Source organism: Thamnophis sirtalis, unplaced genomic scaffold (assembly GCF_051295495.1).
Source record: "Thamnophis sirtalis isolate CommonGarterSnake01/CBP01778 unplaced genomic scaffold, rThaSir2_p1.2 scaffold_3, whole genome shotgun sequence".
NCBI lineage: Eukaryota > Metazoa > Chordata > Lepidosauria > Squamata > Natricidae > Thamnophis > Thamnophis sirtalis.
The window spans coordinates 70,386,611-70,404,513 of NW_028261383.1; the positions used below are offsets into that span (position 1 = coordinate 70,386,611).

Consider the following 17,903-nt stretch of genomic DNA (forward strand, 5'->3'; position numbering starts at 1 on the left):
ACTTCAGCTGACTCCAGTTCTGCAGTTCGGCTGTTCAAATCTCACCGTCTCAAGGTTGACTCAGTCTTCCATCCTTCCGAGATGGGTAAAATGAGGACCCGGATTGTTGGGGGCAATATGCTGACTCTGTAAACCGCTTAGAGAGGGCTGAAAGCCCTATGAAGCGGTATATAAGTCTAACTGCTATTGCTATTGCTATTCTTCAACTCTGATTGGATGGTGGGGAATGGAGCTGAAGAAGCTTCTTGGATGACAAGCTAAATGTCTTCAAAGAAAAACCAGATAGTCCAGTTCAGGAGTGGATTCCAGCAGTGACTACTGCCAGTTTGCTCATGGGTGCTTTGCATGTGTGGGTGCTTTGTGCACGAGCGCATGCATGGCAATACAATAAAAATTGTTCTGCGCATGCGGAGAAGCTAAAAACAAGCTGGAGAACCAGTTCGGGGGCATGGTAGGCCTGGGTCGCTGCTGGTTCCAGCGACCAAACCGCCAAACCACTACCTGTTCAGCCGAACTGGAATGAACTGGTAGGAACCCACCACTGGTCCATTTGCCTCTTGAAAAAGCACCTTTGGGACAACCATGACCTGGTAGACTGAGAATCTCCATAGACATTAAACGCAATTGATAAAGGACTTTTCAAAGTTGTCATTCTAAAGGCCTCCAACACTTTTACTTTTGAAGTGATGAATAGGCAGTTTCCAAAAGTGATTAAAAAGTGAGCCTTGCAAACTTACAGTAAGTGTCCTTTAAAAGGCTCCACTTTAGCTGCAAGAAATATGGCTAATTCCTTCATTCAGGAGGAGGGCCTTCTCAGTAGTAGCCCCGACCCTTTGGAACGAACTCCCCGTGGAGATTCGTACCCTCACCACCGTCCAGGCCTTCCGCACAGCCTTGAAGAACTGGCTAGCCCGTCAGGCCTGGGGATGAAGATAGTTGCCCCCCCCCGAATGATGAATGCATGTTGCCTATTGTTTTTATTATATGTGTCTATGTTACTGTTTGCATTTCCCCTTCCCTGATTTTATGTGAGCCGCCCTGAGTCCCCTCAGGGAAAAGGGCGGCCTACAAATTTCAATAAAATCAAAATCAAAAATCAAATTTTCTGGTGCTCAAACCCACAGAAGACCTCTGTCCTGTAATCGGACAAGGAGCAGTCATCTGAAGCATGTGTATGATCTCCATCCTCTTCTTAGCTGAACAACCAGACTACTCACTGGTTCTTTTTTTTCACAATCATCTGCGTCACTTCCACAGAGATGTCTTCAGTTCACTGTGCCTCTCTCAGAAGTCACTCTTTCTCTCTTTCCAACTCTTTCCTGAGTCAAGGAACAAAGACTGCATCAAAGAAAATGAAGATTGAAACCATCCTGCTTGTATCAGCCAAAAAGATGATAGTGGGGCTGGATGTGGGGCAGCATCTGGCGGATGTAGAGAATATTTCTATTTGTTTCTTTTATTCCATTTCGGGAAAGAATCTGGCTCATGAAAGGGTTTTTCATGTGTCACTGAAAACAAACAAGAGGTCTTGTAAGCTTCCTCCATCTTTGAAATATAATTCCTGGTTGTACAATAAGGTAAAACTGTAGAAATACTATATAAAATCTTGTGTGTGTGTTTGTGTGTGTGTGTGTGTGTGTGAGTGAGAGAGGGAGAGGGAGAGGGGGAGAGAGAGAGTGTACTATGGATTTATGCAACATCAATAACTTTATAAAGGTTTTGGATTATACATAGCAATTAATTGGATGTGCTATGGAACTATTAGAAACATGTATGTCATTTGATAATCATTACTAAGATGTACATTCATTCATTCATTCCAAATACATTAATGTGCTCCAAATTCTTTGCATAACTTTTAAATTTAAGAAGGGAGGTACTAATCCCATTAACCTGTTTTTATTAGTATCTGCTTTATTATTTTTTTCTCAAAACATAACTAAATCTAAGTAAGAATCAGATTTATAAAGTGGAAACTTGTAAATCCTGCCCTACGTAATTCTACCATTTAGCCTCTCTTACAGTTTAATATTAACAAGTACAGATATGACCTGTTCATCTCTGAGTGTAATTCTAATGGTTTTATGTAGAACTTTGCTGTGTGTTTGTACAGTTAGCTAAGGGCATCCAAGCTGAGATTTTGCAAAATGATGAAAGATTAATACTTATAACAGGAAGAAAGGAATGAAACAGGAATGAAAAAGCAAACAAGTGATGTATTCGCTTACTCAAGAAAAGTAAAGCTTATACCAAATCTTGCTTGAACATTTCCATACTCCCCCCCCCCCCCGAATGCAGAATGTGAATATCTTTTCTAAAATATAATGGCTTTTTCAGAATGTCAATTTTAATAGGATCATTTTTCTTGCTTGAGATGCATTGTAATATTGAAACAATAACTAGGAGGAAGAAGAAATTTATCATGCAATGGTATGTAACTCTTCCCTGGAGGTTAACATATATGTTAAATGGATTATGCACATAAAATATTATTATTTTTAGATCACTGGAGACCTATAAAAGTTCAGTCCTGACTAAGAGTTTGTCTATTTTTAGGAAAAAACACCAAATTTTTCTTCTTTAAAACTTCCTCAGGGGAAAAGAAGAAATGGCAAACAAAATGCGTATAGAATATGGGTGTTGCTGATGAACAAGAATTAGAATTTTTTGTATTTCTATCCCATCATTTAGTACCTGCTTGGACTTTTGCAACCCAGCTGTGAGAGTGCTACCTCTTCCTTCCATACTTGGAGTTCATGACACTATACAATGCTATAGGGCTCACACCAGAACAACTAGATACAAGGACAGTTTTTCCCCCGAGTACCAACACTCTGCTAAACAACTAATTCCCCACAACATTGTCAAATTATTTACTAAGCTTGTAATTACTATTCTTCTCATCCTTCCTAGTACCTATCTCTTCCCACTTATAGCTATAACCATGTTGCTTGTATCTTTATAATTTATATTGTTTTATTGCTTCGCTCCTGCACTAAGGCTCCGGCCATCACCTTGTTGTGTCCCCTCCCACTGCACAAGAGGAGAAGGAGGGTCGTTGGAGCCTTAGTGCAGGAGCGAAGTGGCCCTGTACCTGCCTTCATGCCACATTTGCACGTAAGACATTCTTTGCTTCCTGCCATTTTGGGCTGGAATGCGCATCCTCTGTGCTCAACTGAAGTGCTGCGGGGAGGGAGGGACAACATGGCAAGGCGATGGCTGGAGCCTTACTGCAGGAGAGAAGTCACGTACTTTTGCATCCTGTTAAGACCCTCAAGAAAGTGGCCAACTGCCCTGTGTGCACCTTTGCTGTGCTTTGGCACGCACTTGAGGGTCTCCCCGCATGGCGCACAGCTGGCCACGGGATCACAAGATAAGAAGGAGGGAAGGAGGGTCACCCAAAGGAAGCCTCTCCCGCAGCTGGCTATCATTCCCCAGCCCGGATTTCCTGGTCACCAGGCAAGTGTCCATGGTGGAGAACAGGTTGCGCGTCTCTCCAAGCGACCAAGGCATGCCCAGCACCAACGAGGGCCAGAAGAAGCTCCACAAGAGCAAGGCACCAGAGAATCAGCTCTGGCTGCTTCTTCATCCCCATTGCCCTTACCTTCTTAGGCCAGGCAAGAGAGGGGAGGGGAGGGATGGGGCCAGGCAGTGATATGATAGGGAGTCGCAGCAGAGGACCCAAGGAGCTGCATGCAGCTCTCGAGCCAAGGGTTACTGACATCCGGTCTACCGTATACCAAGCTACTTTAATCATACATGAACTTTCTTTCTTACATTTATCTCAGTCTATATTTGGGACTAACAGCAGACATCCTTTGCATTGTACGCTGACACCACAACATTTATATTAGATAGATCAAGCTAAATAGTAAAGGTCAAATATTACCATTTATTGTGCAGATCTTTTTTTAGTGATATTTGAAGTCTTTTGACGTTCAGGATAAGCAATATGGTAAAAATAAATAAAATGGGGCAAGTTCCTCCATTACTTAATTAAATTTCTGGCCACCTAGGATGTCTCAAGAACAAAAGGTTGCAAAGACTGTTCATATAATTAAAAGTTAATTTAACTTCACCCTGAGGGAGTGGATAGATTATATGACTTAAAACTGGAGCATCAACAGAGACTGCAGCCCCATGACTGTTATAAAAATTTCAGCAGGGTGTATGGACTCTTTAAATGTGGTCAAGTTGTGGCTATTTGCGTTGCTATCTCAATGGACATTGGGAAGGCTGCTCATCACTGTTTTGCATGTTCAGTTTTACACACATCTGAACAGGAGTCCATGGATGGCTGGAGAAAGTGGATGGGGAAATTTTCCTTTATTATTATTATTATTTATTTATTTGTTAAATGTATTTGCTATAAGTTTGTTAATGTAGATGGATTTAAATAAGAATTGAACAAATTCATGGAAGTCATATTTAGTAACAACTCATCTTAAAAAATTAGTGTTAGCTCCAGGTTAGGGATGACATCTCTTTAATTACTGTGGACCAATGATTGGGAAACCCCCTAGCTCAGTCTTTATCTTCTGCTTAACAGCCTCCTAAAAGAATTTAGTTGGCCACTATGAAAACAAAATCTTGGTCTAGGATGAATCTTGCCTGTTCTGATTAGGCTAGTTTTACATTTTTAGCTTTTTGTAAATGGGGGCTTTATGCTGTATGTAAAAAGGATCTTTGATTACATGGAACAATATATGATTATCTATAATTATAAAATCCATTTCTTCATCTTGGCAATCACACAAAGTCCTGTGCACTTGATTTTTTTTTACCTTCAATTATAGCCAGGTTGTGTTATCTGAAAAACAACCCAATCCATTATGTATATTCTGAACCAAATGGTAAATGGTGCTGATTGTTAATAGTTGGTATGAGAAGGAATAAATAGTTGTTCCCAGTGAAATAAGCACAGTATAATCGGAAGTCTTTACTGTTCAGCAACATAAAGGGCCAACCTATCCTCAGATAGTGGAAAAAGAGATTTCGATCTCCCTAGCTTGAGATATAAGATAATAATAGTCTGGGTTATTGTTATGATAGTGTAAACAGAGGAAAAGGTCTGTCTCCTCAGTTAATAACTATAGATAACTGCCTGTCTCCTGCGTCACTGTGCCTTGACTCAATTAAAGCTGTAAGTAAGGCTCAATATTGTTTGGTTGCCATGATGCTGGCAGACTGTTCTTCAAATTCCTGCCGACCACTGTTAAACTTTTCTAAAGATATAAATTTCTTTGCAGGGCTACATATATTATCCTGCAAAAACTGTATTAGTGGCAAATCTTCATGAACTTGTGAAATTGCTAACATAGATGAACTTTTAAAATTTTACACAGATAAATTTGATAATGACCAAATGGTTGAATGATATGTCATTCCGCCCTCCCAGAGTTTTATTTTAGCATTATCAAACATTTATTTCATTCTATCTCTTCAAATACTAGATAATTATACAATTATATGTACCATTTCTGCATTAGACCTGATTTATTCTAGTGTTTAATAGGGGATTTTTCTTCATCAAAATATTCTACTGTTTAGCATTGCTTCTTTCTTACTCATTGAAAGAAAAATGCTTCATTTTTACAAGACACCTTTCAAAATCGTTAATATAAGATGGACACAAATTTCATTTTGAGGTGGGTGGATTGTTTAGTTATTACAAACTCATTATAAACTCAAAAAAGTAGTTTTTTGGGGGGAAATGAAATCTCAAAGAACTGATAGCATCTGATTTCAGAAGAAAATAAATTATTAGAAAAAAATTCTCTCTCACACAGACACAGCTGTGAATGGAAATGTGTTGTTTTGTTCTTTCCTTCCTGATGCCTGTTAGCGCTCTTTGTTATTTATATGTTTAGCCTTCTTTTGATGGTGGAGATTGTGTTGCTCTTTTTAGTGAAGATGAAAAGAATAACTTTTATTTAGAAGCAATGTGTATTGTTACACTTAAAACCTAACATTTGTAATGAGAAATGTATTGGTCATATTTACATACAGTGGCACTTTGGTCTGAAAATAGTTAAGTGTTTTCAATATCCTTAACATAGTATGTATAGGATGCAATCTGGGCCAGTCACCGGGATCAGAAGTTTTAGTCTCCTTTTGTACTCATGCTGGAACCTAGTGGTGGGATTCAACATTTTTTATTACCAGATCTGTGGGCGTGGCTTGGTGGGCATGGCAGGGAGAGGATACTATAAAATCTCCATTCTCACCCAACTCCAGGGGAAGGTCAGTCAGAGGTGGTATTTACCGGTCCTCCAAACTAATCAAAATTTCCACTATCGGTGCTCCAGAACTGGTCAGAACCTGCTGAATACCACATCGCTGGAACCCATCCTCGGGGAACTTCTCTTTACCAGAAAGTGTGCTTTGGGCTTTACTATGTGCAGTATTTATGTGGTGCCATGTTGGATGTGGTTCTTACATGGTTCATTGGAGTGTAGATGCCTAGATTCTTGTCCAAATAGCCTATGACAGTGGTGGCTAACCTTTTTGTTGTTGGGTGCCAAAACTGTGAGTGCGAGCATGCATTAGCATGTGAGCATGCCAACACCCATAATGCAAAGTGCCCCGCACATGTGTATGCAGGCACAACCCTCCATGCTCCCCCCATGCACACTGCACTGCTCGCATCCAAGCTGAGCTTGTTATTTTCTCCTGGGGAAGGGGAGGCCATTTTTGCCCTCCCCAGGTTCCAGGAAAGCCTCCGGAGCTTGGGGAGGGCGAAAAACGGGGCAACGGGCCTACTGAAATGATCCGCTTCCAGCTTCTGGGGAGCCTGGGGACGCAATTTTCACTCTCCCCAGCTCCAGGAAAGCCTCTGGAGCCTGGGGAGGGTGAAAACGGCCCTCCCTGGTTAATATACTATGTTAAGGATATTGAAAACACTTAACTATTTTCAGACAAAAATACCACTGTATATAAATATGACCAATACATTTCTCATTACAAATGTTAACTTTTAAGTGTAACAATACAAGAAGCTTCTTGGATGAGAAGCAAAACATCTTCAAGGAAAAACAAAGAAAGTTCTATTGCCTTATCTTTGATAACATTAGAACAGATTTACATCTGGATAATACGTTTACTATATACCTAATGAGGTATTTAATTTTTAGTTAAAGACTTTGAAACCAAAATGTTCATATCAAAACTAAAGTCTATAAGACAGAGTGCATATTTCATATTTTTATTTTTACAACTGGCCAGTCTATAGCCAACAAATACTCAACAGAAGTTAATTGTAGCCATGTGGGTTAGTGATGCCTCATTACCCGTATTAGACAGTATGCTTTTCTCTCAATATTTCCTCATTTTGAGCCAGGGAGGATATAAAATGCCTTCCCTTGAACCCATCTGATAGAAACCAGATTTCTGCATGCTTGTACAATGGCTTCACAAATCCTTTAAGAAGATAAATTTTACAGGTGGGTTTAATTACAAGCAGTACATTCTTTCTTTGAAAATAAATTGTTTGTGAATTGGAACTTAAGCGATATCCTATTCAGGTTGCTTTTATAAGACCTGTTTGAAGGAAAGCTGTAGCTATAAGGGCAATATACATACCAGAGGTGGGTTCCTACCAGTTCGCACCTATTCGGTAGAACCGGTTCGTCAAATCTACCGAACCGGTTAGAAGAGGTTCCACCAGTGGACCCGAAAAGCAGGCCACACCTACAGAAGATGTTCCAAAAAATTTTGAAACCCACCACTGGTCCTTGGATATGATTATTCTACACTATCATGCTCATATTTATAAAACTCAGTGCCTCTCTGAAAGGTAAGGATGACAACTGCATTGCTTCTCACCTATTTACAAGAATCTGTAAAGAGCCTTTGTGGCGCAGTGGTTAGAGTGCAGTACTGCAGGCTACTTCTGCTGACTGCCAGGTGACTGCAATTTAGCAGTTCAAATCCCACCAGCCTCAAGGTTGACTCAGCCTTCCATCCTTCTGAAGTGAGTAAAATGAGGACCCAGATTGTTTGGGGGCAGTATGCTGACTCTGTAAACCACTTAGAGAGGGCTGTAAAGTACTATAAAGCAGTATATAAATCTAAGTGCTATTGCTATTGCTATCTGACTAAGTTAACTGTACTCAGTATAGATCTGCTTCCCTCCGCTTCCTCTCCTTCTATGATTCTGGCCAGTCTCTCAGCTCCTGCTCCCACTTCAGCTGCAGATTTCAAATCGGTCTGTCTGACTGTCTGTCTATGCTGCCTATCAAAGAATGTGTCTGTAATGTTTGCACACCACAAAGATTGTTCATGTTTCTCTTTCTGTTATTTTATTTTCCTCCCAAGTGTAAAGCAAATCTTTCAGCTGGGGTCCCGTATTAACATATAGACATTTGAGCATTAACATTTGAGCATATAGATGCTCAAACAGCCATTGTTCAACTTTCAATATTAGGTCTCTAAATGAGTCTTGCTTTTGGCTCATCTTAGTAACAAGAGGCCAATGACTCACTCTGACCTGAGAAGGGGGGAATCATTTGGATTCTCCCCAATTCATTGAGGTTTCTTAGGTCAAGATAGCCCTGTAACTGGAAGATGATTTTATGTTTTATGTTTATTTGTGTTCGTTTGTCTAAAAATAAAAATTTATTTTAAAAAAAGATAGCCCTGTTTTAGTTACCATTTTCATAAAATCACCATTCCAAAGAAAATACAAGTCTATCATCTATCTTTCTTTGACTAAAAATGCTACGTAGGATCTAGAAACAGAAACATAAGGAAAAGGAGGGGCCCTATGGAAGTCAGGAACTTCATTCTCCTTTTTTATTGGAAAGAGGAGGGGTCTGAGCAGAAAGAAAGGAGATTGGAAATGCTGGACACAACCATTTCTACCCCCGTGGAGGGTAGAAATATGCTTAGGATCTAGCTATTTGATGGAGCACTTCTTTCAGGGGTGGGTTCCTGCCAGTTCTAACCTCTCCTATAGAAGAGATTCCACAAATCTACAGTGGCGTTTAGAACTGGTTCTAGCTCCCTCCCCCTGCCTGTCCGCACATCATCAAGATGAAGAGCGAGAGGAGGAATTCTGGGAGTTGAAGTCCACAAGTCTTAAAGCTGTCACGTTTGAACACCCCCGGGGCTTTTTTTCTAAAATGTTAGGGGTGCAAGGGTCTTGTAACTTGACAGCTCTAAAACTTGCATGCTTCAATGCCAGAGTTCCTGAGCCAACATGATTGGAGGAGGAATTCTGGGAGTTGAAGTCCACAAGTCTTAAAGCTGTCACGTTTGAACACCCCCGGGGCTTTTTTTCTAAAATCTTAGGGGTGCAAGGGTCTTGTAACTTGACAGCTCTAAAACTTGCATGCTTCAATGCCAGAGTTCCTGAGCCAACATGATTGGAGGAGGAATTCTGGGAGTTGAAGTCCACATGTCTTAAAGCTGTCACGTTTGAACACCCCCGGGGCTTTTTTTCTAAAATGTTAGGGGTGCAAGGGTCTTGTAACTTGACAGCTCTAAAACTTGCATGCTTCAATGCCAGAGTTCCTGAGCCAACATGACTGTAGGAGGAATTCTGGGAGTTGAAGTCCACAAGTCTTAAAGCTGTCAAGTTTAAACACCCCTGGGTTTTTTTTCTCTAAAGGGTTAGGGGTGCAAGGGTCTTGTAACTTGACAGCTTTAAGATTTGCGTGCTTCAAATGCCAGAGTTTCTGAGCCAACATTTTGGTTGCTAAACAAGAGCATTGTTAAGTGAGTTTCACCATATTTTACAAGTTGGCCACGCCCACCCAGTCACATGGCTGGCAAGCCACTCTCACCCGGTCACATGTCCAGCAAGCCACTCCCACAAAGCAGGCCACACCTACAGAAGAGGTTCTAAAAAATTTTGAAACCCACCACTGACTTTTTTCCAATAATTTATTCCTGTCTCGCAAAATCTGATAGAGCAGGCAGGCTTTATGTTACTTTCCATAAGTCATCTAGAAGGCATCTTCTGTTACAGCACCTGCCCTCTGGAATATCATCATGGAAGTTTAGCTTGCTCTGACTTTAAAAAGTCTTTAATCATCTCGGGGAGGGGGAATCCCTCAGTTCTGGGATGGATGCAAGTGTGTCCAATTGGTGTACAATTTTTATTTGGATAAAATATGTGTGTTTTCCACCTATGTGTTCTGTCATGTTCACTTTGGTTTCCTTTTTTAAGGTATTGTATATATTTTAATCAGTTCATTTTGAATTAGACATTATTAGAAATCTAAATGATAAATAAGTGTTACAATATTCCATCGTTTTCCATGATTACAGGTGATTATTTTTAAGACAGTACCATATGGTGAACTACAAAACTGGAATCTATCAAAAACAGTAAGAGACAACATTTATTAGAAACTGGTATAATTTAAATATTGTATGGATTATGAAAGGGAATTGAGCATTATATCCAGCTTTTCCAGAATAGATAAAAATATATTTTAATGAAAATGGATTAGGAAAATAGAGATTCACCTCTCCCCTTTAAAAAAAGGAATATGCAATGTTATTGTTTGCTTTTATTTTACAATCCATCACTTCAAGGATATTTATTTCATATTTTCCAATCTCTATGGTTTCCTTTCCGACTCTTGTTTTTCTTTCCTTATCTATGTTTCCTATCTTTCCTGTGTGTGTTCAATAAGGAAGCTACCTCAAAGCAGGAAAAAGATGTGTCTGAAAATCTGTGAGCTATCAAAGTTTTCTTTCACAATTTCCTTGATAGAAAGCCTACAGTTTTATTTAGTTCTTCCAATTTCAGTTTATGAATAAAGAGGCATAAAGAGGATCATATTGAGGTTTTGAATAATTAAAATATATTCAGTATATAAAATAATTGATTTAACATTGCCTATTAGTTACAACATCAGGTAAATCTCTAGTGAGTAACTTCACTAGATCTTCAGTAGATGCTTTTTCCTCAAGAGAATTGGATTTCGGTGCTCACTTTGTGTCTGAACTCTGAAGAAGTCTTAGTTGCTTTATCATTGGGTGAAACCACTTTTCACATTACTTATCTATGCATTTCTCATGCACATCTAACACAAATGTTCATTTCATTATTTGCATTAATAGTAACAGACAGGATTCACACATTTTCCCCTGTATTATTATGAATAATACATTATAAAAAGCACATAATAACAGAATACAATAGTATTTACAAAATATAAACTGGAAATTGCTGCACTGATATTTTAGATAAATTAATTTCTAAGGTTGATGAACATAAGATTTCTTCAGTTGTACAATGAATACCAAGTAAGCTATTGATAAAAAGTTGCAAACTGCATTGAGTTATTTTACATGTAAAGGGTTTAGATCTTTAAGCGTAATACTTAATACTGTACTCTCTGCTGCATTTATTGTTATTTATGAGGAAAAGGAAAAAAAGAGAAAGAAAAAAGATGCTGTTTGGAAAAAGCACCTCTTACTTGTTTTGGATTAAGTGTCTAGCTCATTCATAATGATTGTAGTTTGAAAATCTTATTATGTTTGTTAGTGGTGAAGTCTGAGTCTTGCCAAGCATTAAATGATAATCTTAGCAACAGTTCTTACTTTTGGTGCTCTTTATTTTGGAAAGAAGCAACCTAGGAGGAAGGAAGGAAGGAAGGAAGGAAGGAAGGAAGGAAGGAAGGAAGGAAGGAAGGATTGAGCTCCTCTTCCTGAGGTTGTGGATTTTACTCTAAACTTGGAGAAAGAAAGCCAAAATCCTCTGGGGTCCAGGAAAATCTTATTAAGATGTCATATGACTGCAGCTAAGAGTTCTTTTGGATATTAGGTTCTCTCAGTAATTTTCATTCATTTTTGAATGACAGAAATATTGATTCAATATATTCAGAAATAGCCAGCTAGGTTTATTATCCATGTTAATCATCAGGATCTCACAAATAAGTCACAATAGAACCAAGCACCGGTACTAATGTAATTTATGTATTTATTCATTCTTCCTTTCTTCCAATTTCTAGGCCACCTAATTCCAAAAATATTCCCACTATATATGAATGTTTTAATGTGAGATAGCATATGAAAGAAAAGTTGAATTTAAATACTTTCTAGTCAGAATAGATTTTCATTGTGCATTCATGTCATGCTTCTCTGTGGAAAAATCAAAGTTACAATATTTAATAGATAAATGTTATCTATTAATAGCATGTAATTAGACATCAGACATCAAATTTTAAGCAATAGGTCCCAACATCTGATCAGCTTTTTCTGGTTTGGAAACTAAGCATTATTTAGAGGCTAGAAAAGGGCATAAGATAATACCAGATTAGCCTAGGAATTAAACAACCTATGCCCACATCTTGACAAAAGAAAGTGGCCATGTAGACATGTCTATAAAACTACCAGGAGACAAGCTTTAGTCCAAAGAAACTTCATATTTACATATGGATTTTACTAATGACTGGCAAAGGGGAAGTATTTTTTCCAAGGTCTTTTGTGCTGAAACAGGCACCCAATAAAAAGCAGGCATTTTTTTTTTATCTGTTGTAAAAAGTCATATGATCAGTAAATTAAGATTTTTTTAATCAGGTGATAGCCTCTTAGCAACCACTACTTTAATTTGCATTTGAATGTCCTTGCCTGGTTCACATTCTGCCCTATGTCAATTCACTGAGTATAATATATGACTGAAATCAAACACAGCTGTAACTAAGCACCAGGACAAAAAAAATTCCCCAACAGAAAAAGATACACCCTATAGAAGTTTATAGTTGCTCTTTTTTGCTAGATAACATAATTAAGACTAGGTGTCTTTGTTCATAGGTATGTCTTAGAATAGGGGTGTCAAACTTGCAGCTCATCGGCTGGTTGTGTCACGCGCTGGCCACGCCCATATCTGATTTAGCAAAGTGGGGGAAGTCGTGATATGTCACATGACGACGCTGTGATGATGCAAGTTTGACACCCCTGTCTTAGAAGTATTATTAAATCTGTTCTGTGTTAGATTTTAGTTATGTGGCAAATATACATTGATATTTTGTTTACCGAATGGATTTGACACAAAGTCAAACCTCTTGTCGTGTCCCAGTAATGGTCTAAAATAGATATTCCTTTCTCTCTTACTCACAGATCAAAAAGCACATTTTATTTGCATTTACAGCTTAAGGTATATTTCTTGATTTCTCCACTGTCTTAACAGCAATCAACCAGATCGTTCAGCACAGGTATCTCAGGAATATTATACTCACTCTTTCTCTCTGTTTTTCCATGAGATACCACTTCCTCTTTCAGCTCAAAGCATCCTGAGTGTTGAATGAGCGAGCATGGTACTTTATAAATTCTGACAGGGTTTGTTTAATGAAAAGTATTGCTGTTTACAGATACAGATTTTAATCCTTGTATTTTATTTTTTACCCTTTCAAAGTATCCTCCTATCTGCATTTCTACCACCAGATTTTTTTTTTAAAAAAAACAACAACTACGACTTGAGGGGAAAATGAATAAAATAGAGGGCAGGAGATAAGCTTTCAATCTTTTTAGAGAAAAAAAAAGTATTAGATTAACATTTGTAAACTGATTCCTTATCAGTTTCCTATGGAGGAATAGACTTAATAAATATCATGATTATATCCCAATTTTCTTCACACTTATTTCTAGACAGAAAGAATTTTCCTTCTCTACCAGCCAGCTTTATTGTAGAACAAAGCTGAGCAGTTCATATGTAGAAGGAACAGAAATATGTAATCCTCTCATGGTGAACACAGTGATGGACATTTGAAGGTTTTTTCTGGATATGATTTCACTGACTGAGAATACATATACTGTAATCAGATTCAATATCTGTATCTGAACTTTTCAATCCAGTTACATTTATTCTTCAATACTTTACATTTAAATACCAATAACATTGGAATGTAGATTGACCTCTTCCAATGTCTTGGCCAGTGTGTTGTTCTCAAATTTGCTGGCATAGTTTGGTTACAATCCTTATTTATTCTTCTTCTGTTGTTTTTCATATCCCAGTGGGTATTACATCCACTTCTATATCCTTTTGACTTTTGAAAGCAGGAGATCTTGAGTTCAAGTCTGACCTTGGGCTTTAAGCCAAGTGGGTGATTTTGGTCCAGTCACTTTCTCTCATTCTGAGGAAGGGGACAATACCAAACCACTTCTGAAAAATCTTACAAAAGAAAACTGCAGGGACTTTTCTTGGCAGTTTTTGAGAACTGGGCACAATTCAACCAAAGGAAAAAATATATAATTGATAATAAATGATGTTAGGTTTGTAAGCCATATTCATTGTTGAGCAAATGAACTTTGAGAAAGCTGCTGTTTTTAATGAAACTAAGCTAAAGATTAAGGACAGGAGGAAAATGCAATAAGAATGCTGTGTATGCAAATCCATATATTAACTGCTTGGAATATCTTGAAATATATATTGGAAAAGCAATTCAAGTAGGATTGCAATATCCAGACAGTATAAAGATTAATGAACTATAGTAGAAAATATTTGCACAAAGGCCAGATTGTGGTCTAGAATTTATGTTAGTGGTTTTCAAATTGTTCTCCGGAAGCCTCTTGGGTACCTCAGAATCTTATCTAAGTTTCTGCATTAAGAAGATTAGAAACAGCAGATGGGGCTGCCTGAAAAACAGCTTGATTATCTCTGCTCATCTCATCCTACAATATTAGGCCTTCATGGAAACATATTTAGATAGACCATTGCTGAAACCAAGCAAAATTACTGGTGCTATAAACCGAGATCATGTCAATGTCCAGTGCACCCTAAAGTATACAGAGTTTCCTTGCTGAGAACTATTAGATTTATCAAGCAAAAATGTATATACTTATTTTTCTTTTAGAAATAAATTCTGCATTTTCCAAACAAACGGATTTAAGACAGTATTCTTTTTCTGTCTAAATTATGAGAAATGCATGATGATAATTTCCTATGAGAATTAATTTTTATATGAATTTCTTGGAGCTGATAATTAGTGTCAGAGAACAGCCAGCAATATTATCAACACTGGATTGCTGACCCAACTTCTCTGGGATTTATTTATTTACTTATTAAATTTATATGCCTCTCATATCTCTGTTGAAGCCACTCTGGGGAATTGAGAATATGCGGTTATGTAATTAGTCATTGCACTTTGAGATATGGAAATATTTGTGTGACACATTTCCTTAAGATTTCTCTCTCTGGTGGTTTCTACCTATCTTATTAGATCTGGCAAGAAGACCATGTCTCAGGTCCTGTCTATTTAGAAATGTCATCTTGTGGAACCCAGGAAATGTGTCTCTTCTGTCATAGCATGCCCTCTGGAGAACATCACATGGGATCAAAGTGACCCCTGGTCCTGGTGGTTTTCTGGAGAACATTGAAAACCTGGTTGTATTTCCACACATGGGGTTTAGAAAGTTAATGAAGCCGAGGGGACTTAATATTATCTCATTTTAGTGTTGGCTACAGTTTTCTTTCTTTCTTTCTTTTTTTCTTTCTTTCTTTCTTTCTTTTTTACTGATTTTATATTGTGATTTCTCTTTAATCTTTAAAGTTGCCATGTGCAGCCCTATGCATCTAAATAAGTAAATTAAAAAATGTGCAGGCCCTAGTAAGATACTTTCCCCCCAAAATGCGGAAGAAAATGAAAGACCACAGAATAATCAATACCACAGAATAATTAGTTCAAGAGGATATAGTGCCAGACCTAAAATACTTACCAACAATTTTTTCTGCAAGTATTCCATTATAGATTTTATTTAAATATTTCTGTTCATGAAAGAAATTGCAGAGCAGTTTATGTGTGAAGATCAATACTAAGACCTTGCATTTATAAACCCATAGCTTCAGATCAACATTAGGAGAATCTGAATGTTCCAGAGCAAAAGGACTTTAATTAACATGTCCTTACCCAGGGGTGGGATTGAAAAATGCTGGCAACTGCCCGGTTGTTGTGTGGGCATAGCCATGGTGGGCAGGGCCTGCTTCCGGAGGCCGGAAACACACCCATTTTTGGACTTCCGGTACTTTCAGTAGGTCCATTTTTCACCCTTCCAGTGCCTCCGCGCTGGTCCTGCGCTTATCTGGCATGATGAACAGGGCATGTAGACCCTCCTGGGAGAGGAAGGGCAGGCTGGGCGAGGCCAGCCAGTCCTGGAAACTACTGGTTTGCCAAACTAGATGTAAAATTCACCCAAAACGGTGTGAACCGGCTGAATCCCACCGCTGTCCTTACCCAAATCTTTGACATTATGCATAGAAACAATAAAGGAATTGCTTAAAACCTCTATGAAATTTTCAGTGTGTGGTCATTTTTTGAAATGATGTGAGTTAGATTGGATAATTTGGGTAGCAATTCTTATTTACATTTAATAGGAAATGTTGGTACAGCATAAACTTTGGAGACAGATCAATATTTATGAATGAAATTAATGTCATATAATCTCACATTTGAGAAGCAAAGTAGATGCTAAACTTAATTGTCATTTGGTGCATTGGTATATTGGGCTTAAATATTCCTTTGAGCTCAATACTGATATAGAGAACTATAAGCAAAATTTATGGGCATCATCAGCACAGTTCAGAATAAATGTAGGCTATTAACATTAAAAATGTTGTCTTGTGAGGAAAATGTGTCTTGTGAGGAAAATATTCCTCACAAGAGAGGAGAATTCTGGTTGAATTCATGGGAGATCATTACCAAGATGAAAAAGAGTTTGGAAACCAAACCCTATGAAGAACATTAAAAGAGATGACTAAGTGTAAACATGATAACAGTCTTTAAATAGGTGACGGACTCTCACATTAAAAAGAAAGTGGACTTATTTTTTTTATTGAATCCAGTGGTGGGAGAAAAATCATTGGATTAAAATTACATCAGTTGAACAGACGTCAGCCAGTTGAACAGACTGCCTCATGAGGTGGTGACCTCATTGGAGGTCTTGAAACAGAAACTGGATGGTCATTTTTAAGAAATGCTGCCATAGATCAATATTGGACTAGTTTACCTCTAAGGTACCTTCCAACTCTATGGCTCTAATTCTGTATTTCCTCAAGCTAGAATTTCAGATTTCAACCTTATATTTATGGTGTTCTAGATAAGAAGCAGAATGAGAGACAGTTAATGGTTTAATATTTCTTGAGGCAAGGTTACAGTACTAAGTTGGTGAAACCAACTTCATACTGATTTAAACAACACTATTGAGTGTTGTTTAAACACTATATATACTTTGATGTGAGTCCCATTAGGATTTCCTTCCAAGCAGATAGCATCAAATGGCAGATGGCAGCCTTAGTCTCCACCTCAAATGGCGCTTTGGAGAAATCCAATCTGACTTTCAATCTGAGGTAAAAGTAGGTTTTTATCTATTGGGTTCCAAAGGTTTTGCACAGTTTTTTTAAAATTTGTATATTGATTTATGGATAAGTGCATTAGAAGTAACATATCGTTTCATATTGTTAATGTGCCATGATCTATATAAAGACTTCATTTAATAAACAACAACAACAAGGAATGAAAATATTTAGAAAGCCAAGAAGAAGAAGAAAATGACTCTTCCTTTTCATGTTTGTTATCTGAATCATATGCTTCATACTAGACATCTTGGCTCCAATCCGACAAGTTATGTTTGTCTGCTATGGAAAGAAAATGCTCTTGCAATAAAATAGGCATACATAATTCTAAAATGCTGCACAATGCTGTTTCATAGGTCACTTATACTACATGCCAACTTATTAGTGTAAACCTGAAATATATAATAATATTTGTTCAAGTAGCCTAAAGAGGTATAGGCAGTCCTCACTAAGTGACTACCTTTGGGACTGGCAACTTTGTTGCTAAGCGCTTCTGTTGCTAAGTGGAAATATCACATGACCATAATGCGTTAACAACCTTACTTCCCTTTCAGTCATCAAGCAAAGCCCTGAGGTCTAAGCAAAACATCATATGACCCAG

General features: G+C 37.9%; 1 protein-coding gene across 1 annotated transcript in view; it reads left to right on the plus strand.

The window, feature by feature from the left end:
* EFCC1 (EF-hand and coiled-coil domain containing 1) overlaps positions 1–17,903 on the plus strand; it is a 72,702-nt gene that overhangs the window by 15,881 nt on the left and 38,918 nt on the right. The gene's annotated exons all lie outside the window — the stretch shown is intronic.